Genomic DNA, 24,181 nt, shown 5'->3' with positions numbered 1-24,181 from the left:
TTGTTTGCAAAACAAAAACATGTAGCGGCAAAATAAAAACAAAAAAAAAACAAACGAACAGACGTAAGTAACGAGGCGGAGAAATATCAGAACTACCAATCGAATCATCTGACTTTTTTTGTTGTTGTCACATCTCCGGTCTCAAACAAAACTACAGGAACGGTGTCAGGGCACCATCAGCCAAAAGATATCGACCGCTTTGAGTGTTTTTCACTTCGCAGTGAGGCGTGGTATGCGCCTGTCTTATCTCAACTCCTGGCTTTGCAGGTCCCACGATCTCATGTATACATGGTACGTCTGTGGACGCATACGGCATTCCAATTATTTTTTTGTTTTTAACAAAGTGTTCGCGTGAAACTATTTTAATTTGCGGTGTATGAGTCGCGCACCGTTGTAAAAGCGGCTCCTCTTTGTACGATCAGCAGAGTCGCTTCAGCCGCGGACCTATGCTGCAGCGCATCGAAGCGCCTTCGGACCGCCAAAAGAGCGGGCCCTTGGTGGGGGCTCTGCCGTTCCTATTTTGTTGTTAACGTTGACAAAGCCTACACCTTGCACAGATAAATGCCGTACTTACAACCACAAAAGATACGCGTATGATTCGTACGGTTGTATACAACGCAGGGACCAAATTCAGAAAAAAATAGAGTCTTATACACCTGACATAACCGTCCACCTATGCGAACATTGCGAAAACCGGTAGATTTCGATCACTACATGAGATATGTCCTGAGCAAGCATGTAAACATGTACGAATTAAACGTGTTTCCCGAGAACTTGCCACATTGTGGCAACAAATATCGGCTAACCTTTTGTCGCCTGATGTTTCCCAATAGTAGAACCACATTCTGCCGCACAGAATGGCGAACTCGGAAACATTGCCCGATACTAGCAAAACGTGTTGTTGGGCGAGTTGGCTTACGAAACTGAGTAAACATGTATGCGCAAAATGAGGGCGAACACAAATGCGCTCGTCCTTGTCCCCTTCTTCGTGTTCGTCCTTTGTGTTCGAGCATACAAGGTTATAGCTGTTTTGCTACTTATGAGCTATAATTACGATATTTCCATGTGGGATCGTCCTCGTATACTTTTCCACAGTACCAGCATGTTGGCGTAATCATTCTGTAATAGCATTTTGTCGAACCCACCAACAGTAAATGATATGGCAACCCAGGAGCGGGGGAAGACGTAACGGACTACACAAAGCTTTCTGTTGTCCGTCCGTTTTCCCCCGCTGTTAGGTTACCATGTCAGAATTGAACAAGCTCGCGCCTGCACAGTTGCTTTAGTTTCAAGGAAACGATCGGCACGGCGCTCCACAAGTTCTGATTACAGATCGCGGATCATTGTTCATGGCTCACCTGACCCAAGAAATCCTCCGACTCAGTCACACCAGCCATCGTGGTACAACTGCGTACCACCCGCAGACCAACGGGCTGACGGAGCGACTCAACAAGACAATCGCCGACATGATCTCTATGTACGTCGACGTAGAGCACAAGACATGAGACGAGGTGTTTCCCTACGTCACGTTCGCCTACAATACGGCGGTTCAAGAGACCAATAGTTCACACCATTCCAGCTGGTACATGGTCGGAAAGTAACGACCAGGCTGGACGCGATGCTGTCCTATGAGCCAGCTGACAGTGAGAGCAACGACTCCCAGGTGGTTGCTCAACGAGCCGAAGACGTCCATCAGCTCGCTCGATTCCTGATTCAATACCAGCAACGCGTCGACGCGGGCCTCTGCAACCTTCGTTGCAGGGACGTCCACTTCCAGCTTGTAGACAGGGTGTCGGTGTGGACGCCCATCCGTCGCCGCGGCCTCAGTGAGAAATTGCTGAAACGGTACTTTGGACCATACAAGGTACTTCGTCGCCTCGGGAGCTGAACTACGAGGTGATGCCCGACGCAGAAAGAACATCATCACGCCGCCCACCATGCCCTGAAGTCCTCCACGTCTTTCGTCTAAAGCCGTACTATACGCTCGATAGGACTGTGGACCTTATGTGTGCCGAAAGACTGCTTGGTTTGCCGTTTCTTTTTATGTGCTTTGTTTTGTTTTGCGCTGCATCGGGGCGATGCACTTTTTAAAGGGGGGAGTAATGCCGTGCGCGGAGCTGGCCAACAAGGCAACGCAGCCATGGCCTAACGGTTATCGTGCTTGCTTCCCACGCGAAGAGACAAGGTTCGATTCCTGGGGGTTTATTCTTGCAATTTAATGTCCTGGTACATTCGAGAGCTCTGTTGCTTCTTCGAGGTACGAATGTTATAGTCGCTGAAATTTCTAGGTCGATTGTTCCAGATACCAACGCGTGTACACGAGGGGCTCCGCGTGCCGATCCGAAGCCAGTTTCGCCTCGGCGTTCAATCCTGCTGCTTCCCCGCCTTCGACGTCCGCGACGCTCTGTTGTTATCTTTTTTTTTTTTCTTTTTCTTTTTTTTTGGGGGGGGGGGGGGGGGGGTGGGGGGGGGGGGGGTGGGGCACAAGTTCGCCCCAAGAAACATTTCAGCTTCCCCAGTTTTTCTTTGTTCCATTACCTCTTCATTCGTGACAATATTGAAGTATAAAGGTATGTGATTTCTGATCAGCTCACTAAGTGTTAATAGATCTGATGATCACACAGTGCTTCACCTCATTCAATGGCATCTTGCTGCCGACTGAATGGGCGAAAGGTAAAGTGATTGTTCACGCATGGGCAGAGGGGTCCCGTCTGACTGTCGGCCAATTGAGATCGGAGCTGCGTCCCGGGTAAACAAGACAATAAAAATCACTAAATACTTTAGGAACTAACTTTATAAGTTGTAGTTTTAGGTGCCTGGGCACTATCTACCTGGATATAAGCAAAAAGTGGAAAGATGAAAAGCTGCTCATGTTGATCATATTGTTTAGTGGACTTCATTACAATACAGAGATGCTTTGTGGGGAAACTAATGTCATTACTATCTCTACATTGTAGACTGTCATTTTTGATAACATAAGGGGCACTAACCGTCTGGTTAGTGCCCCTTATTCGTTGTAGATAAATAAGGATAACTAACTCCTCATTTTGCAAAGAAAGCAAGAAAATGCTGTTTAGAGTTTTTTTTTTTTTTTGACTTTGTTGAGCTTACTTTATTGCAATACAGGGGTGATGTGTGGGGAAACTAACGGCATAGCTACCCTTTGATTGTACTAAAGTGTAGCCCTGCTTTTTCCAACTGTCAATTGAAGCTAGAAAAGCTAAAAATTATTTTATTTTTATGAGAACAAAAATGATAAGCTTTGTATTTGTGCTTTGGTCCCACTTTTTTCCTCAGATAAATCACAGATTCCTGCTCAGCGGCACAATATACATAACATCAGTTCAAACTCAAAAAAGAATATCACTGATTGGGATGACAATAAGAATGGAAGATTTTCAATGCATAATAATAGGCCAGGAGTGGCTAAACTGCGCCTCGCAACCGGATGCGGCTGTCTCAGGTCCCAAGTGTTGCTCACAACTTCCTGGTAAGCACGCTCAGGTAAGAAAGAAAAAAGCTATGAGATAAAACAGTTTTCGTTTTGGCAGACTTGTGCCAACATGCCTATACTGCCGTGAGGCACTCTTTTCAGCAATGGAGGAGGTAAAATTACAATAACATGCGACCCTGACGTACAAAAACCTAACTGAGCTACTCAATTCCCACCAACATATATCTAAACTTTATGGTGCTTATTTCACGAATGGGGATGCACAATGAAGTTACTTAATGAGCAGTCGCTTTATGAGTGCAATTCGTTGTGGCCGCCAACTGAGCTGAAAGAAAAGAAAAAGAAAATAACACCAGCCTGATCATGCTTATAACGACTGCAGAGCACATAATCCCTGTTCTCAATGAGTTGGGCACAAGCTAGGTGTGTGTGAGATGTCACATGGTATCATAAGGTCACATGAATGGGACGTCAGATGACGTCAAGCTGGGATTCAGCGTCACGGAGTCACATGATCTCATCACATTACGCAATGTCATTCCTTCGTGACAGTTCCTCGTGACGATTCCTCATGGTGGTCTCCTCATAAAATTTGCCTAATAAAACAAAACTCACACGTCCCCTTTTCACAGTGACTCTTTAATTAAATGGTTCTCTTTTTATTTCTCTTTGTTTATGTCTGTCTGGCCACCCCGGTATTAGACCAATCTGTTGTAAGGAGAGTACGCACATTTTGAACCCAAAAACTTCTAGGCATGTAAGCCTGTTCTTGCATGGCCATTAGATGTATCTTTTTTTCTTAGCTGGAATCTACAAACATGACCCTAAAAAATCCTTAGTTTCCACTTGCAGTGACAAGGTCGATTTATTGAAAAAGTATATTAAGTTCACCTTTTTTATGAAAAAAATATTAGGGCAATTGAATATGAGACTTTCACTTGCATATCTTGGCATGTAAAAGTTGTTTCTGTCCTGTTGTGAGGGCATGTGCAGCCCACATTTTATATCAGGAAGGTCATGGCTGTCAACGGGTGAAACACTTAGTAAGTGTAAAATGAATAATGCACCACTTGTGAGGCGTGAGTGCTGTTGAAGTTCGGTGATTTTGATCCTTGGAGACTGTACCCCCTTGCAGCTAAAGTGGAGAGTGGCTGTACCTTTTTATAGCCAACTGACCTCACAACTTATTCAGTACCTTTATTTCTTACCAAATGCAAGTGCAATGTTGTGAAAAATAATAGTAATAATAAGAACATATCCCTCATTTCTCACCTCGCTGCTCACACTTTTCAGTTGTCGTCTCAACACATCAAAATAAGAAGTAAATAGTATGAAATGTACTACTTGTAAAATATATAATCACAAACACAGTCGAATAATATACTTATAGACAAAAAAAGGGCCAAGGGTTCAGAACTTTTAATTTTAACAGTAAGAAGGGCCGTCGGTACACTCAATAGCTGGTTTTCAATGGTAATTTCCACATTTATTTCTTAAATACAAACAATTTCTAAAGTTCGCGATAGGTGAAATGTTCCAACTGTGACCAAAAAATGTTTTGCCGAACAATATATATATAATTTTTGTAAAGTGGAAACATGTTTGGTGCTCTACAAGAACTGAGTTCTGCATCTTTGCTTCTTGTCACCTCATTGAAGATTTGGCTTTCCCGAGTATGTTGAATGCGACGGTTACAGTCAGGCATATCTTTAACCATGTGACAGTGTTTAATAGGTAATGCAGTGATGAACAAGGCAAAGTTTTTGACTTTTAGTTGACATTTACATAGTGAGTGTAATTATTGCTGTGGCCTCAAATTTTGTTTCATTCTGCTATATATATTGTCACAAATGACAATTGATGAGGCGATGATAACTGAAGAAACCAAAAGTTTAATGGGGCGAACTTGTGCACAAAACAAAAAGGAAAGAGAAGAAAACCGCAGAGCGTCGCGGTCGTCGATGTAGGCGAAATCGCAGGATCGAGCGCTGGGGCGAGACTGACTCGACAAGGTCGCGGGCGGCCTCTTATCTAGAGTGAGTCACTATCTCGAAGATTCGGCGGAGAAGGTTCGAGCGGTAGAGCGCTCGGGGCGAGAATGAACACGCGCTTTTTAGAACAACAAAAAGCAGGGATAAACGATAGAAGCTATGTCCAGAGCGAGAATAAACGAGAACCTTAAAAACGTCCGTGACCATGCGCGCGGCAATATTATAATGTTCTTCTTTTTCTTACCTAGTATACAACGTAATTAGAATCAACTATAGAAACACGCAAAACTTATAAATGGTAGCCAAGTTGATGATTTTCGTCCATCATACCTTTCTCGGATAAAAGTAGCATTTGTGACATGAGGCTAGTGCACCCTCTTTCTGCATTGCTGGGACCTGTCTCCCAATAATTGCATAATAACAATAACAGGGCAGCAACAGGGATCAATAAAATATGAATACAATTGATATATTTCAAATGTGTTCCAATGCTCGAAAACCATAAACTCTTTTACAGTCACTAACTGGTGAACCTTTCTTGAAATAATGACTGAGGGAGCTAGGAAGGTCATGAATACTGACCATTAACAGCTACACCACTCATAAGATTGCCAATGGCATGGAGTCTCTAAATATTTGTCTTCTAATGGAATTAATAACGACATTTACTCTGAGCTGGGTTTCTATTATGACGCCCCCCCCGGTGTGGCAATGACATTGTTTGTAAACCCCACTACACTATTTCAATAATAATATCTGATGCCTATGCATTTTCACTTATTGACGGGATTTGAGCCATTGCTAAGAAATTGTTTTTGCCATATTTATACTGGGCTCTGACGGAAGAACAAATAGCTGAGCAGGCAATGTCAGGATGAAAAAAATGGCTATACTCCCATTAACCTCGGAGTCCCACCTTCCAGGCTGTAAGTATGTTAGGGCCTCAGGGTCATGACCCACTTCATCGACAATTGCTACGCTCAATTTTTTCGTAACATTATACCTTATGTCACTAATGAGCATACTGAATGCTTTTACAAACTGATTTGATTATTCAAATTCTCCATTACTCCATTACTTGAAGATCTCTACCGTTTCATGTTTCAGCATGTTTGACAAATATAAAAACTGATAGTAAGAAAAAAAGAAAAAAGAAAGCATCACACATGGAGGTTATGACAAAGAATATCAGTGATAAAGAAAGCACAAGACACAAGCACTGTGTGCTTTTGTCCCTGCTACTTCTGCAGAAATTTTACCATATGTCTTAATTAATTCTGTGTATAGCCACCATGTTAAGTCATTGTAGAAAATTAAATTTTACTTAGAAAATGTGAGCCTAGGATATCATCCTATGGAGTTTGTCTAGCTTACTTTGTAAATTTCACAGCCTTGCCATTGAGCTTGGTAAAGTAATTCTAATTATTAGAACAAAATAAATAAAAAAAAAGGGGGGGGGAATACATGCGTAATTTCAGTCTTAATACTTTAGAAAAAAAATGCGGGCCTCGTTGTCGTGTGTTCTCAAGAATATGTTTACTTGTGAACTGGGGTTCGAGACTTCGAACTCGGGGTCCCACGGCAGGTAATACTGTTCTGTTGTGATGCCCTGAGTGTCTTCGTTCACTGGGCAGCAAATAATAGAAACAAAACTATTAGATACGTGCCACCGGAGGGGCATACAAGCTAGAAATGACCAAGGTAGAATTACCTTCAATTGGCACAGCGTCAAAGTCGAGGCGGTTCGGTAGAGGCTCCAGCAGCGGTCCGATGAAGGCTGTCAACTTTTCGGTGGTTGTGCTAAGAGGCTTTGGGCAGAGTCCCCCACCAGTGGCCCTCACGGCCAGCCAGTTAGCAGCCAAGTCTTTCCGGGCCTTCATATTTATAGTTTCGTAAAAATGTTTCAGTTGATGCACCTCTCGTCTAGCACCCATGACCGGATTAAATTTTAGCGGAATTCGGTCCCCTACCCAGTTTTTGGTTTTTGTAGTTATCTGATCGGATATTTTGCTCTCGACAATGTTCTTAAATTCTTCCACTAGGTCTAATAATGCATCCTTGTCGCGCTCAGTGAAATTTAGAGCCCGGCTACGCGTAGTTCCTTCTCTTCGAGTTTGGGAACAGAAGTAAAAACGATTCTCAGTGGCAGTCGTCTGCAAGCATTCATAATAAACCACACGTGGACAAATGTACAGATATTTTGTATTTATTTAAAATTTTCAAGAACGTTTTTGTCATGTTTGCAAAAGTCGGTGTTAGAGTTGTTCAATCAAACAATGTTTCATCTGCTAATCATCGAAAAAAAAAAAAAAAACAGCCAAGACAACCGCCGGCGCCGACTTCCGCGGCGAGAAGTGTTGTTTGCATCGCGTGATGTCTCTCCGCCAATCGTATTCGACCCTCTGAGCGTTCCCTAATTCGCTCTGTTTCTCTCTAGAATCCCTACGCAAATCCAGCGTTTAGCTACGGGCCGGTTGCAACGTAGACCCAAGTTAACGTTGCAACCGTAATGTAAACCCGTGCTTATCCAAGCCCGGTTTTGGCGCTAAGCTGACTTAGGATAGAGCCGCTTTGGGTTAAGGTAAGCGACGTTGGTGCGTCCGGCCTTTAATGGCTCAAAAACTCATTTGCTGATTTCGCAACAAAAAAAAAAAACATTTTTTAGCAAAAGCAAAAATCTGCAGTTTTTTCTTTCTTGCTCTAAGCTGTTTAAATTTTGATACAATGAATTCACCCTGTACTTGATTTTCACCACGATCGTCATATGGGATCATATTGTTCTGCCTTTCACATGAGACCAATTTTTCCAGGACCATTTTCTTCTACACACGCTTTCAATGCTGCCGAACAGTGTTACGAATGTATGCTTGTTTGCCATGATGCCACTTCCGGCACTCGAACGAGACGGACGGGTCTTCATGAGCTCCGTCGGAGCGGTGAAAACGGCCGCGTTAGGCCTTGGTACATCTGTTTCTGGAACCGCTGTCGACTGTCAGATAATACGGCCCAACTGCCAACCGGATACGTTATTACCAATGCTGTGTTCAGGCACTGAAACGTAAAAGGACGACCCCACCGAATGCAAGACTTTCGTCAGGAGCTCGAGAGGCTGGATGTGACGAAGGACCTGGCAAGCGCCGGTTCCACCAGATAAGCCAGGTCTGGATTTTCCGGTTGGACTCGATCGCGGCGAATCAAAGGTTCGTCGCCGCCAAAGAGCTGAACATTTAAAGGGGGCATTGCCTCGTCATCAACTCGGCGAACACAGCCGTGAAGCTGAGGTTTCACTGGGTCCCGTACTACGTGCCCAACAGCCAGGTGAAGAAGGAACCGGAACGCGACGGCAAGGTCTCCGAGATCACCAGGGACCTCTTCCGGGAGAAATAATTTGAGGCTGTCGAATCCATCTCCCGCAGTGTACGCCTCACCCTCAAGGACGTCTACATCGTCAACTGCCTCCCGCACGAGATCCGCTTGGAGGGGTGCAAGGTACGTGTCGTGGTCCCCGGACGTGCACCGCTCTGCCTTCGCTGTCGCCGTACGGGACACATTTGTGGGGATTGTTCCGCCCCCCGTTGCTCTGAATGCCACCGTTATTGGCATGAGGCAGACGACTGCGTCAGGACCTATGCCTCGATGGCCCGTGACCGCAAGACGGACGAACAAACCGACTCCATGATGGACGACGCCGAAGCGGAGGAGGCGGTTGGTGCTCCCGCCCTGGTCGCACTACCGCTGTTCGCGATAAGGGAATGACGCATTTTGACACCGGCACGGGTGATCTTCACGATGTTCCCATTCGATTCGCGACATTAAATGTTGCGAATCGAATGAGGACGGGCACAGCGACGCGCGGAAAGCGTATCGCAGGCCACGTACACCGAGCGGGATTGACTAGGAGAGCTCGTAGCGTCCTCTTCGTCCGGACGTAAGGTGAAACAGTATTTATTTATTTATTTATTTATTTATTAGAGTACCTACATCGTATAAACGCACTGCGGGCCAGTGCACGGCACAAATCTACCACGACTGTTGCGTGAGCATTGGGCCGGGACTCGTGTCCACTCAGTGAGAACGGGACTCCAAGCCAAACGCTGACGCGGAGGTCGCGAGTGACTTGTGCCCCGCAAGGGACGACCCTATAGGTGATGTGGGAAATTTATGTGGAGCGCTAGTTCGTCCGCTTCCTCACAGGGTTTCAGATGATCTAAGAACGCCAAGCTCTTATTGGCTGATCGAAACAAAATACTGGGTAAACCTCGAGGTTTCTAGCATTGGCGCCTACCCAGTATCCTTCCAGTCAAAGCTAATCAAAGCTCGGCGTCGTTCTGAAGTTACCGCAACCCCTGAGCAACAAGCAGACGACTTGTTCTCCGAATCGGTACGGCCTTTTGTTTAGGTGATGCTGCACAATGGGGAGGACGAAGGACGGTTCGGAAAAAACTCTTGTCAAAAGTAGGCGCCATCGTCTGCCCGCCATTTCTTGATCACGTACCCTGAGCATCTATTGGACACGAGGGCAGCGTCAGAGTTCGGCGTGAACTCGGATTGAATCAGCGCTTCGTGCCCAAGAAATGGCGACCATCGATGTTGCTCAACGGACTTCTGAAAAGGAAATCTTTTTAAAAATTCAACAAAAGATTGCAAACAACCACTTAAAGGGTGCAGCGATTGACAGCGGGAGCTGTCGCGTTGGCGTTTAGTTGACAGGGTTTAAGATATTTACTTTAGCAGCGTTTCCGCTTAGTATAATAGTATTATAGCTGTCGGAGATATGCTTTAGGAGATGGGTGAAAGGAGCTTGCGCAAAACAAGCTAAATGCAGCGGCATAGGAACGCGTATAGATTACTACAGAACAAGTATGTGATAAATCAGACGCATGGGCCGCATCACGCGGCTTCCCACTGTTCCGATATCGCCGGTTACAGAAATAACTGCTGGAACGCAGCCAGTGCATCGCGCGAGAAAACGGTGGGCTGCAGTGGGCGTCAGTCCTATCTCAACGTCCTGGCTTTGCGGATCTGAAGATCACAGGTGTGTGCCCCATGTACGTAGTTCGAAGTATTTTATGTCTTCTAAGGAAATGTTGGCCTGAAACTACCGGATTCTTCGGCCTATTAGTTGCTCTGTTATATAAGCCGCGCCTCCCGATAAAAGGCGGTTTAAAAAAAATGTATATATCTTTGTAAATGTTGTCCCTCCTTCTACGGTCGGTGGAGTCGCAGCAGCCTACGCCACCACGCTTCAGGCCGCCTTCGGACAGCCAAAAGCAAAATGCAGGGGAGCAGGGCGTCGACGGGAGTCTTGCCGTCCGTATTTTGTTGTAAGTGTTGATGCAGCCTATATCTAGCAGAAATAAGGTTTGTACTTACAAAAAATAAATGCACGTAAATCGCACCGTCGCATATAATGCCCCAGGAAAGTTTTCGTAAATAAAAAAGCGGCAACGAAGTTAAGGTCCACTTGCGCGAACAATGCAAATAAGGGGTAGTTTCCGATCACTACATTCGTTATGTCTTAAGGAACGATGCTAGACACAATTCGAGTGAATTTTGCTTTTAACCAAGAAGTAAACATGCTTTATTAGAACTTTCCACATTGCGGAAAATAAAAATATCCGCAAACGTGTTGCAGCCTGGCGGACAGCCTCACCGACTTATTTTCGAATAGTCAGACAACATTCTGCCCCACTGCCTGGCGAACACGCAAACCCTCTCCTAGTCTAGCTTTGTTGTTCCTTTCGTGTTTAAGAAGCCTTCACTGGTAAGTGGTTCTACTATGTTTTTGTGTGTTCGACAGTCTGATTGACTACAGGTTGAGAGCCGCTAGTGGCCACAGGGGAGCATACTTGGACCCCTTCTGTTTAGCTTATACATCAATGATATGGCAAATATAGACGACAGTGCAGATTTTATCATTTACGCAGACGACACCAGTTTATTCTTTTCGGGAAAAGTTGTCCACCAAGTTTTATGTTCGACAAATAGCGTTTTGCAGAAGATCAGTAAGTGGACAATCTCAAGCTCTCTAGTAATTAATATAGATAAGACGAAAGCAATACTTTTTCGATCCAAAAATACAGTGTTTTCATCTACTCAAGGGCTTTCTCTCCAAGGACGAAATATTGACTTTGTACAATATGTGAAGGTTCTTGGTGTGATAGTTAACGAGTACATGAGCTGGGACGCCGAAGTACAATGCATAGCTGGCAGACTTTCAAAGGTTGTGGGCATTATTTATAAATCCCGTCATATATTACCCCTTTCGGTTTTAATTCTTCTTTATAACTTCCTCTTTTACTCTTGCTATAATTACTGCTTCCTTGTTTGGGGTAGCACAACGGCTACAAATATGCATCACTTGCACGTTCTCCAGAAGAGAATAATTCGAATTATGTGCTATGCGGAGTTCAACGCTCACACATTACAACTTTTCAAAAACCTTCATATAGTCCCAATTACAGAGCATTATAATTATAAACTTCTAACATATCACACGTCTGTAAGGCAAAATCAACTTTGTTTTTCTCTCAATCGCCAATATGAAGCGGAGAGTGCCTGCATATGGAGGCCGTTGTGTTGACGCATGGTCAACGCCTCGCTCGAGAACAGGCTACGGCCTCCAGATGTTGCAGCACTCGTTGCCTAATGTTATAAATAGTACACATAGACTGGGCACGGACTTGATGGGTTTGAGCAGAAAGGATATTCTTTCATTGTTTCTGTAGTGTTATTTGTGCCTATTCTTGATGCGACCTCCGACCTGCAAAAAATGTTCGTAAAGTACGTCAGATTTTTCTTGTTTTTATTTTTTGTCTAATGCTGTGTGTTTTGATCCTATGTAAACCTTGTTCTACGGGTCACTAGTATGTGAAATAGTTTTCTCTCGTTGCTGGTGGGGAGGAGAAACTCCGTCAAGCGCTAACAGTCTGCTTTTTTTTTCTTCCTCCCCCTCTCCCCTGGAGAAAAACAATAAAGTTGAAGTTGAAGTGACTGAAAGAATAGACCCTATCGAAACGTTCATCAGGCAACATTGGCAGTCGCTATTCCTTAGACACGCTCGCGCGATGGGATCCGAGCCCCGGTCCAACCCTGTCGCAGTCCACGTTTCCAGTGGATGCTCGGAGCCTATGTGACCAAGCAATGGCGGAAAGGTTTTGGCGTGGACTTTTGAAAACTGTCTATTGCTCCAATAATTGTTTTCCCATAATGTTTTATCAGACTGCTCTTCGCTCGCTGACAGAAGGGGTATACCCATAACAGTAAAAGATTAGTCGACTATACTTTTTGTTTAGCTTCTGCGCGGCATTGGTTCTCTCGTGTTTGAATTTTCAGTCGCTTATAACATTTGAATGAGATATCCGTTCGCGCTCAAACTTTTTCATCTGGTTCGGACCTCTAGTACTACCTTTGGTCGTAGATTGAGCGTTCGGCGATGCGTAGATTATTTTTGCTAGCAGAAAAAACCCTGTAATTTTTTTGTGGAACACCCGGTACTACCAACAGACTTCCTCGTACAGTGGTCATCAGCTGCGTTAACAGTGTGCTATTTCGAATTTGCAACCCTGTAAGCTCAGCAAACGCCATATTAGTTTTATGTCTTGAAACAGCTTCAGATGCCTGAAGTCGTGTGTAGATTTTAATTATTAAGACTAACTTTTTACTTTCCTTTCTAACTCATGAAGTTCAGTATTTTTTAAAAAGTAACAAGTGTGACATTTCATTAAAAAAAAATAATATAGGGCCATCACAACCTGCAAATCTCACTTGAACGACACTGTGGCCACTTAATCCTGGTTTTATGTGAAGCTTGAAGATAACTTTGATGCAACTTTCCTACATAATTGCCCACTTCAGGGTTGGCTTTCTCGAAGCGAAATCAAGCGGCATTGTCTATGAATCTTAAGAAAACAGATTTCTAAGGTAGTGGCGAGCGAGAGTCCAAACCTATCTTCCCTTCACCCTTAAGCAGAGACTATAAAGCTCTGCATTCAGCGCGAGCTTTCTGCCCTTGCTAACACAAGTGTGAACGCGCAGCCATGCGCAACCAAAGCACTGCGGAAGCCAGCGAGCTCGCGCTGAAGGTGGAGTTTCAAGTCTCAGTTTAACGGTGAATGAAGAATGTCTTGACAATGTTTTATCTAGATATTATTTCAGTTGCAACTAACCGACTGCCCCTGGACCTAGTCAACCTAGGCATTACACAGATTGCTGTCAAGGTTTTCTACAATCTAGTGTCTTAAAAAATTTCGATCGAATAGGCATCAGTCAGTTTAAAAAAGAAAAAGAAAAAAAAAAACTACCTATCTGTAGTTTTCAAATAGCATCGGTGACAGCTGTCTCTTATGCCTAAGAATTTGATGCTAAAAATCAACCCATAACGATCTCCTTGTACGTAAGAAGCGTCAATATCAGAAAAGCGTTATTGTGCCTCAAAATTGTTCATTTTTTAATTTTTTTATAGAATTGGAACGAGTGTCGTACCGGAGCGCTTTCGTGTTTCACTTCAGCGGGATGCATGTTAAACACATCAGAGTGGAGGTCTTACTGCACTGCCTACATTTATGATGTTAGCGGACATATGTGACGCCCTTCGGGGCAAACTGGCCTTCCCCGATGTGCCAGTTAACTTTCACGCAACAACTTACGGCGAAAAAAAGATGCTCCCTTTTTTTTTCGCAGGCGAACTGCAGCGTGTACGTCCTCAGGACTACAGTGACGTTTTAAGAGCATGGTCTTGGAAGAAAAAGGATAACCTATTGAAGGTGGATAACATCTCAGTGATATAGCTTTTAGCAGGCACGCTAGACGCGAAGCTAACGACTCACAAAAAATGATCGGAAGTAAAAAAAGTAACAAAAAATACGAGCTCGATGTTAGACCCTAAAACTGGGGTAGAACAAAGTTACAAAACAAAGAAATACAGAAACCAAGTGAGAAAGACAGCGCGCAATAACTCTGCTCAAAAATAGGGGAAAGAAAAATTTGCAGGCACAGTGCACATTTGTGAGACTCAGCAAAAGAAAATTATTCTTATGAGGCAAAAAAAAAAATTGTGGCGTTTCTATAATTGAGTAGCCATACTATTATCTGGTTAAAAGATTACTGAAGGAAGATACGAAAATGATGGACGTAAATATTATGAGACACAAAACTAAAAATGGGGATGATAGCCCTTATCTTTATTTGTACCTTTTCAGTGTCTGCTGGGTGCTTAGCTGAACTTCAAAAACTATGTGCATCGCTATCAAAGACATCGTCTTGATCGGGCAAGGAAGGCCTCTTAATGAAGCAGCACCTTACCTGTCGTGCCTCTCACATCAGTGTGCGATATTCTTGGGTAGCCATGTTGAGTCATACGTCGCTATGCAATATGTAAAGCAATGTTAAGGACCAAGATGGGCCCGCCTGAGATTTAGATATAGTTTTTGAACCGGTTGATTTTGGCCATAAATTAAGTTCAAACAGTAATTTCTTTACACTATGCCAAAATATTTTTGTATCAAATGCCTATAATATTTCTCAGAATACTATCAAGTAGTGGTACTAAAAAAAACGTTTTTTCTTAGGGGGATGGAGGTAGGGGAAGGAGTTCATGGCAGCCCTAGACTCACAGTATGGGGGTGGGGGCTGGATATATGTATTTCTAAAGCGCGAGACACATGGACGGCAGATTCGTCCGATCCGACGTCCGATCCGACAGTCCGAACGCCGCTCCGAATCGCCGCACGCAACAGTTTGAGACACACGCTTCCGACCTTGCACGCGACACGACGATCCGTTCGGCTCCGCCCAGGAGATCCAAGCACTTCAGCGGAGGTCCGCGTTCATAGATCTCTGGTCCCAGATTGACGGTTCAGCTCGCACGAGCGAAGTTTGGAACTTGTTCTCGCTAGCGCGTGCCTTCTTTGCCGGGGCCATCTTTCTGGAATGGGTCAGCGGGATCCACGCGTCCGCCTTCCCGTCGCCCGTCCCGTTTTCTTGTTCGTCCCGCCATACCCAGTACGTCATCATGACGTTCGCGCTAGCTGTGCTGTCATTGGCTAGACGCATCCGACAATCCGTCCGCCGTGCGAATCTATCTGGCGCGTTGGACGCACGTCGGATCGCCGATCCGACGTCTGATGCGACCAAATTTTTCGGATCAGGCAGTCGTACTGCCGGATCGGACGTCGGATCGGATGGATTTTTCGCGCATGTGTCTCGCGCTTAAGCCAGTTGTGAATAAAACCTACAAACGTGCGCACAGTTTTGCTTTATTGATAAGAAAGTCCGGGGTAAAGATCCATTCCGCCATGTAATTCACCCGTTCATCATGCACGTCTTTCGTGTTGTCTAAAGACCCTTGCAGCCCCCCCCCCCCCCCCCCTTCCCCCATTTTAGGTTATTTATATACTTACCGCATTTTGGGGGTCCATGCACGAGCTGCATGTCGGTGGCGTCCGCACCATTTATCCGCGCTGCTTTTCTGTCCGGTGTGTAGGCGGTATTGGTTCTAAGATCAAGGGCCCTCCATTCTGCAGGTTTCGTCTGGTCGTCGGGCGATATCCTGACTGGATACCTTGACCCTTTGAAGATGAGACCCACCTTCATATCCGGATTTTCCGACACTCTGGATTGGAGGCCCCTGTACTTCCAAGAGTCTTCCGTTGCGAACATTGTATGCTCCCTGTGTGGCCTGGTTTCGAGAAATGTTGTCACATTGCCCTGTGACCACACACTCTGCTCGGAATGTCACGAGGAGTCCCAGAGGCGAGGGAGTAGTTGTCCACTGGATGAAGAATCCTTCGCCGACGATAACATTCTTCACCTTGATATCTCGGGAGGTTACATCCTGAACCATACGGTAAGTGAATCTAAATAAATGAGGCGGTAGAAATTATATATATATATTGTTGGAGCGTTACAAGCTCTTCAACACTTGAATATTTTTTCTCGTTTTTTATAGCCAGGACTTCGTGTTTTCGGATTTTATTTATCGTGAAATTTGGAGGGCGTTTTTCGTACTTTCTTTATTGCCGAATATTCGGAATTTATCGAAGATTATTTTTGTTGGATTCCCAATTTTCTGAAGTAGGTAGTATATATATGCTATGTTCCTAAATTTTAAAAATTGAAAATAAAAATATATATGGCTGGCGGGTATAACTCTGCCATAGATTTATAAAAACGCACGTGTACCGCGCGACATTGGCGCCCTTGCCATTAGTAGTACTACCATAATATCATAAGAATTATATCAAGAAACATTTCAAAAGCTTTATAAGTATATAATATGTTTCTGCCAAACTTGCTATCGCGGCAAGGGGGAATGAAGCAAAGATTACTGAACTTCCCAGTCAGCAATGTCATATTAAGATAAATGAACTCCTTGACGCAGTCGTAGGAAAGCTTGTTTTCTCTTCATCCTTTTCTACCGCTTCTCCCTGCGGCTGCGGTGGGTGGAGTGGTGAAATAGAAGCCTCAGCTGTCCCTCTTATGAAATCTAAAGGCTCGTTCACACAATTGCGCTGAGTGCGTAGCAACAGCTCAACGCCAACAGTCTTAAAAAAGACGCAAATGATGGCGGTCGCACTCCGACGCAACTGCGTGGATGGGCCTTAAGAGTTTATGACTTTTACGGTTATCAAATCACAACCCTTCCTTCCTTTAAGAAGTTCAACCTGTAAACCAAAGCAGTGATTTCTGTCGTGGCCCAAAATTACGATGTCCGTCGCCTCTCCTGATGACCGCTGGACATGTGCTGTGACCAATCTTTCTCGTAGAAAATTGAACTTTTTTTTTTGTTGTTTGCCTACGTTTTTTTTAATTTTTGGAATAAATCTGAATGCAAGAAACTTTTACCGGCGAGATTTTTTTGTTTGTTTCTGGGTTCTTTTCTGAATTTATTTGAAAACGCGCCACCCTTTCTATAGTCCACTCATATTTAATTTTTTAAAAAATGCATGCTAAACATTTATTTATTTTCTAAAAAAATATTTTTACATATATTTTCCTAATCGTTTCAAATAATCAATGTGAACAACTCACGTGTTTTCGTAGTTTTGCCTTCGGTCTCCAACTCGGATATTAGCTTCTTGTGCCGTCTTTTCGTTTTCAGGTTATAATTAAATAAGAGCTGAACATTTCTTTCTTTTTTTTTTTTTTCTCAGGTCGCCTGCGTCAATGCACCCAATGGTTGCGACTTCATAGGTCAAGCTTCCAGACTCGTGGATCACTACAAGCAGTGCTCGTTTCACGTCGTGCCTTGCCCCAGGTGCCAATCATCAGTGCTAAGGACTGAGCTCGTGGGTCACTGTAAAGGCGGCTGCAGTTCTGCATCCACTACACCCGTGCCCATTCCGTATTATATTAATGTGAATTATGATCATTTAGAAATTACAAGCAGTGAACTGAAAAGAAAGATGTTCAAGATATCTGAAAATCTCTCTTTTCTTCAAACCAGCCTCAACCAGTGGCTTGAGGAAGTCCGAACATTGGACAACAACAGAAGCAAGGAACTGAAGGACGCAACGCTCAAGATCTCTGACCATCTCTCCGGTCTGCACACTAGTGTGGAAAAGTGCAGAGAAGATGCGAGGGAAGCGGCCAGAAACACCAAAGAGCAGTTGGAAGCTCAATCCTCGAGACTTTCCGAGCAGTTGGTCAGAATCGAAACTCAAGGTTTTGCTGCAGCAAACAAAGATCTAAAAGTTTCCATTGAAGACACAATGAAGACGCACATGCAGGAGTTGCGTCCACAATGCAAAGAACTTATGAATGTTACGAAGAGTGTATCCGATTGCGTGCTTGGAATTTGCGGAGCCAAGGAATTTCACTGGTACTTTAAAGGCTGGGAAGACTTAAAACAGAAGGCATTAGAGACAAGTTTGCTAACTGCCAGCCCCTTCCAGTATGTATGTGGATATAATGTGTGCCTCCGTATCATATTGGCGAAAGAAATGGGGCAGACGATATTAGGGTTGTATATGCGTATCCATCCAGGTGTCAACGATTCAAAGCTGGAATGGCCCTTCAGCAAGACTTACACGCTCGGTGTCATTCATCCGAAAGACAAAGCAAAAAGAAAGATTTATGTAACCGATGCAAGTAAACATTCGGAGTGCTGGTGGTTTCACATGCCAATACAAGGCGGTAATACTGGCTTTGGATGCCCGAATTTGAGTACCGCTAGCGAGCTCGAATGGGAAGGGTTTGTTAATGACGATTCACTTCACTTTTTTCTCCAAGTTGAGCCGTAATGTTCTTTTCCGGTAGGTTAATAATTCATTATCGAGAGGAGCAAAAAATGTTCTGCTACCTGGAAAAAACCGCTTACTTGATCCCATTGAATATAAAACAGATAGAACGACTCTTCCTCCTCGTTCTTAAAAAAAGAAAAAAAAACAAAAAAAAAAAACGCGTTTTGAGGACATGACACACCCCTTTTGGTGTATTTGCCTGCAGAAAACAGGAATTTCGTCTGTGCGCACTGTAACTAGCACTGATCATCTCATTGCAGCCACGAGTATAATATAAAAGGACTTTTCTTCACGACAGGCTGCCACAGTAAGCTGGCATCTGAGCGAAGCCCCAGCGTGTATAATATTGCATATTGTATATTAACAAAAAAGTGAAAGCCGTTTACAACTCCCTGTAACGCCGAATTGGAGCGCAGCTCTTGAGGAGGAGGAGGGAAGGGTACTGAGGGGAGGGTATATGCCTCCTCCTCCCTCGTGATCATGCCTGCTAGTCCTCCTCCCCCCTCCTCCTCCTCCACCCCCTCCCTCTCCTTCACCGCCTAAAACAACGAATTAAGCATTACGTGACTACCCCCTCCCCTCCCCCCCCAGATCACGTGACTCCGGGGGGTGACTCCCCTCCCCCCGCCGAAGTCACGTGACGCCCCGCCCAAGGTCATGTGACCCCCTCCCCCCGAGGTCACGTGACCCCCCGGACCTCTGCCCTCCTCCTCCTCCCCCTCCTCCTCCTCGCCCCCAAGGTCATGTGACCCCCTCCCCCCGAGGTTACGTGACCCCTCCCGCACCATACTAGACAATGAGGGGAGGATGAGGAGAAGGAGGCGGGAGGAGGAGGAGGGGGAAGAGGAGGAGGGGGAAGAGGAGGAGGGGAAGAGGAGGAGGGGAGGAGGAGGGGGAGGAGGAGGAGGGGAGGGGCGCGGTTACGCCGACGCCGACGGCGACGCCGACGCCAACGCCGACGCCGACGCCGACGCCGACGCCGACGCCGCTCAGGCTGGGAACGGGCCCCTAAGAGCTGCGCTCTAAAAACTCCGCTCAATTTTAGATTTTTTTTTTAAATATGCACTTTCCTTAGTGGGGGCGAGGGATGCCGCAACTGCCATATCAGGATGTAACTCTCTCTAAATCTGTATTAAAACTTGTCAAAAATCTATGGCATGCACCAATTCAACGGATTCTGCTACTTTGGCGGGCAACAAGCCTCGCATCGAACACTGCGCTGCCTACGCCACATATATTACAAAATTTGTTGTTTTTTGTTTTATGCTGACTTCGGTATTTCATTAAAGGGCGCCTTTGCGAGTGCGTCGGGTGGCGGATATCCCCCTCTAGCCGTCTGCTACGTATATTTCGACGTAGCGTGTGTGTCTCTCCTCTCTCTAGATAACATTGTTCAAGGCAGGGGTCGGCAAACTTTCGCAGTGGCGGGACGAGGCGTCACGAAACCGACACGGAGTGAGCCGGAAGGGAAGTCTGAAGAGTGAAAGGGGAAGGAGGAGGGAAGCGAGTAAAGAAAAAGACACAAAAAAACAAAGGCTCGTATTCGCATTAAGGACTGTCTCAAGAATTCCAATGAACCTGCAGAGTGACCCCTTGGGTAGCTCTATAAATGCGAATAGAATTCTCGAAACTTTCCAGAGCGCGCACAGGCGGTCTCGTTGCGCGCTCCTGTCGCGGAGCTCTACTGTCTCGAGCGCTCCTGTCGGCGGTCTCTTGTTGCGCGCTCTTGAGTTATACAGCAATGTAAAACATGTCGCAAAAAGGTTAGGCCACGTGAGCGATCGAAAGCGTCGCTTTGGTCGGCCCACCACAATTGGCCGAATTCTGACTATGACGTCAGCAAAGGATGTCTCATCAACGGAAATAAGAGGAATGTAAGAACTTCAATTTTTACGGTGTTGGCAGCGTTGCTTCGAGAGCGCTGTGATTTCAGGCTTTTACAATGCTTATTACAAACACCATCGAACTGTGTTGTTCACAAGGTAATGACGTCACGAAACGTAACCAAACGAGGGCGCCACCAAAACATCTCGCCGCTAATAGGCGCTTTCAAGAAGCTGTGCATGGGCTCCGCCTTAACCGACCTTCAATTTGCTTTCTCTCATTTCGTTCACTTCACTTCATCGTTACCACAACAGGATAGGTTATTTCTATTTTATATTCCATTGTGTCCTAATGCCCAGCTTTGGCCTCTCTGGAGGCTCGTCTACGTCCTTTTTACTGGCTCGGTATAGACAAGCGACGGTAAGCAATGGCGGCTGTAATCTTGCGTATGTTTAAAGCGTCTGTGCTTGAACGATTCTTTCTAGCAGAGCAGGCGCATGTCGGCGGTGAATGATGATTATTCCATTTTACTCGTACTTCGCTTCAGCTTACGTTCAGACGCGACTGACGCGACGTGCTAATGGCACCAATGAATCAACCTCAAAAGCACAGGTCACCATAAATATTCTATTTATCACTGGTTCAGCGATGATAGAACACGTTCAGAAATATGACGTGGTGCTCTTTGACGCTCTTTGATTGGTCCCATCAGCTCGTAGCGTCGGCAGCGTCTGGACTTAGGGCGAAATGAGGTGTAGTCGTCAGCCAACCGTCGGCGCACGCAGCCGATTCCCGGAGAGGCGTAGCTTTCCCCGTGGACTCACGAAATCATGGGAGTGAATCATGACGCACTAAGGGGCAGCGGAGAAGGTGTCATGGCGTCAGTACTACAGACCAAAGTGAATCAATAGATCAAAGAGCGGGATAAACCTCCTCCATTTCCGATTACTTTAGTTTTCATATAACTACAGAAACGGTGCCAGGGCAACATCCCCCAAAAGATAGCGACCGCTTCGAGTGTTTTTCACTTCGCAGTGAGGCGTGGTACGCGTCAGTCTTATCTCAACTCCTGGCTTTGCAGGTCCCCAGATCGCACGTATATAGTACGTCTGTAGACGCATACCGCATTCCAAGTATTTTATATCTTCTAACAAAGTGTTCGCGTGAAACTATCGCGATCTGCAGTCTAGAAGTCGCACCGTTGTAAAAGCGGCTCCTCTTTGTGCGGTTCGCGGAGTCGCTTGAGCCGCGGACGTATGCTGCAACGCTTCAGACCGGCGAAAGAGCAGGCCCTTGGTGGGGGCTGTGTTGTTCCTACTTTGCTGTTAACGTTGACAAAGCCTACACCTTGCACAGAAAAATGCCGTACTTACAACCTCAAAAGAAACGCGTATGATTCGTACGGTTGTATACAACGCAGGGACCAAATTCTGGCAAAAAAAAGGAGTCTTTTACACCTGACATAACGCTCCACCTATGCGAACATTGCAAAAACCGGTAGATTTCGATCACTACATGAGATACGTCCTGAGCAAACATGTAAACACGCACGAATTAAACGTGTTTTTTTAAAGTTGCCACATTGTGGACAAATATCGGCTAACCTTTTGTGTGATGTTTCTCAATAGGAGAACCACATTCTGCCGCACAGCATGGCGAACTCAGACATTTCCCGATACTAGCAAAACGTGTTGTTGCGCTAGTTGCCTTATGAAACTGAGTAGACATGTATGAGCAAAAGGAGGGCGAGCACTAATGCCGTCGTCCGTGTCCCCTCCTTCGTGTTCGCCCTCTGTATTCGAGCACACAAGGTTACTCATTGCCCTTATGGTTGGTTAGTTCCTTTCAGGGGGAGGGGGTGAGAATGCTTTACTTGAAAGTGTTTTGAGACATTGGTTTTTAATTTCGACAGCCTAAACGACTGCGAGGACACCCACCAGTGGCTGAAATAGAATTGACCCACGAAGTGTTTTTCACTTCATATTGTGTCAAAATGATCTTCGCTGATTGACAGATCGGGTATAGCCCAAAAGATTAGTTCACTACTATTTTTATGGCTTCTGTGCTCCATGAATGATTTTTGCGTTTCATTTTGCACACTTATTGTGAAACAAAATGGCAATGATTGTGATACCGACAGACTTCAGTGGCATGCTATTCCTCCACGTTATGTTAGCCTTCTTGGACATGGGCAAGACTCGCACAGGTGGGGAAAGAGGGTGAAAAAAGAAGAGAAAAGGGGTTAAAAGGTGATTTGATCACCAATCTCTGGATGAGTAGGGTCGAATCAGGAGGCTATTTTCTTGAGAGAAACGGACTGTCTTTTGGTATGGAGATCACAAATTGGTCGATGACAGTTGAGACAAGAAGGCGTGGCTGGTCTACGTGGTGGGCCGGTGGGCTAGAGGCGCGTTGCGAGTCCAGTGGCTTGGAGGTACTCAAGAAGAGATTTATATACAAGTTATCTTCTTCGTCGACCTCCGGTGAGAAAAAATATTTCGTTCTTTTGAGTCACAGTTGTGCTGGCACTTAGGATGGTGGTAAAAACAGCACCGTCGAGCTTAATCGTACTGCGGACAAGTTAGGAGGACGTCGTCGAGATCGTTTTTGGACATTGCATCTGGCACAGTTGACTGTACTAGACCTGGAGATCTTGTGAAGTGTCTTTGATATGTAGGCGCAGTTTGCAGGAACGCGATGGAGTAACGTGGAGTCTGATCTGGTTAGTTTTGACTGAGGAAGCGATGGAGGAGGATTCCCGCTATCGACTTCTGTGTGGGGGTGACGCATTCTGGTAATTAATTTGCACAGTTTGCGCGCTTCGAAATAACGTGGGATGAAAAGACTAGGTTCTTCTTCCTTGTTTGCCTTCGAAGCAAGGGCATCGGCGCGTTCGTTGCCAGGGATACCCATATATTACGGAATCCATTGAAAAGCCAACTGCCACCCTCGCATGCAAAGTTTTCGGGCCTTGTCGGCCACACATTCGGCTAGAAAAGTAGCCTGGTCTAAAGCTTTCAATTTGGACAACGCACTTCGAGGGTCTGAGAGAATAAAGGCCGGTTCACACATGCAGCGAAGCGCTAATGTAGCGCTTCTCCCTTGTCGTCCGCTGCTTATTGTCTGCCATGAACAACAGTATTGACGGTGAGATACAAAGCTGGTAAACGCTCCCGTCAGCGCGCGCTTAGCGCGAGGTCAGCGCTACGCTTGTAGCGCTCCGCTAGATGTGTGAACAGGCCTTAACTGTCTCGCAAGGAGTGAGATTGTGAAGCGCGTCTAATGCCGCTGCTAGTGCAGCCAGCTCCGCTGTCGTTGACGTGGTTTCGAAATTGAGGCGGAGTGATGCTTCGATTCCGGCATCGGGAATGATCAATGCCGCTGTAGATGTTGCATTAGTGAGATTCTTTGACCCGTCAGTAAACACTTGGAGCCAACCATTGTACGTGCTTGTCAGTTGGTCAGATACAAGCGACCTTCCAACAGTGGCTGAGCTACAATTCTTCTTCGGGGAATAAGGAAGCGTTTCTCGTACAATTGACAGCGGTTGGGTAATGAAAGGTGCCGGAGGAAAGTAATGGCTATTAGGAGGTCCAATTTGTAAATCAAATTTTTGTACAGATCGACCTATCTGCGAATCCGAACGCTCTTTAATGTTGGACAGCAGTGAT

At 45.4% G+C, this 24,181-nt stretch overlaps 1 pseudogene; it reads left to right on the top strand.

Moving 5' to 3' along the window:
* The first annotated feature begins 10,417 nt into the window (after positions 1–10,417).
* LOC120836207 lies at positions 10,418–18,682 on the top strand (annotated as a pseudogene).
* The last annotated feature ends 5,499 nt before the right edge of the window (positions 18,683–24,181 follow it).

Source organism: Ixodes scapularis, unplaced genomic scaffold (genome assembly GCF_016920785.2).
Source record: "Ixodes scapularis isolate PalLabHiFi unplaced genomic scaffold, ASM1692078v2 PGA_scaffold1__304_contigs__length_218370807, whole genome shotgun sequence".
Taxonomy (NCBI): domain Eukaryota; kingdom Metazoa; phylum Arthropoda; class Arachnida; order Ixodida; family Ixodidae; genus Ixodes; species Ixodes scapularis.
This window is presented reverse-complemented; position numbering and strand designations above follow the sequence as displayed.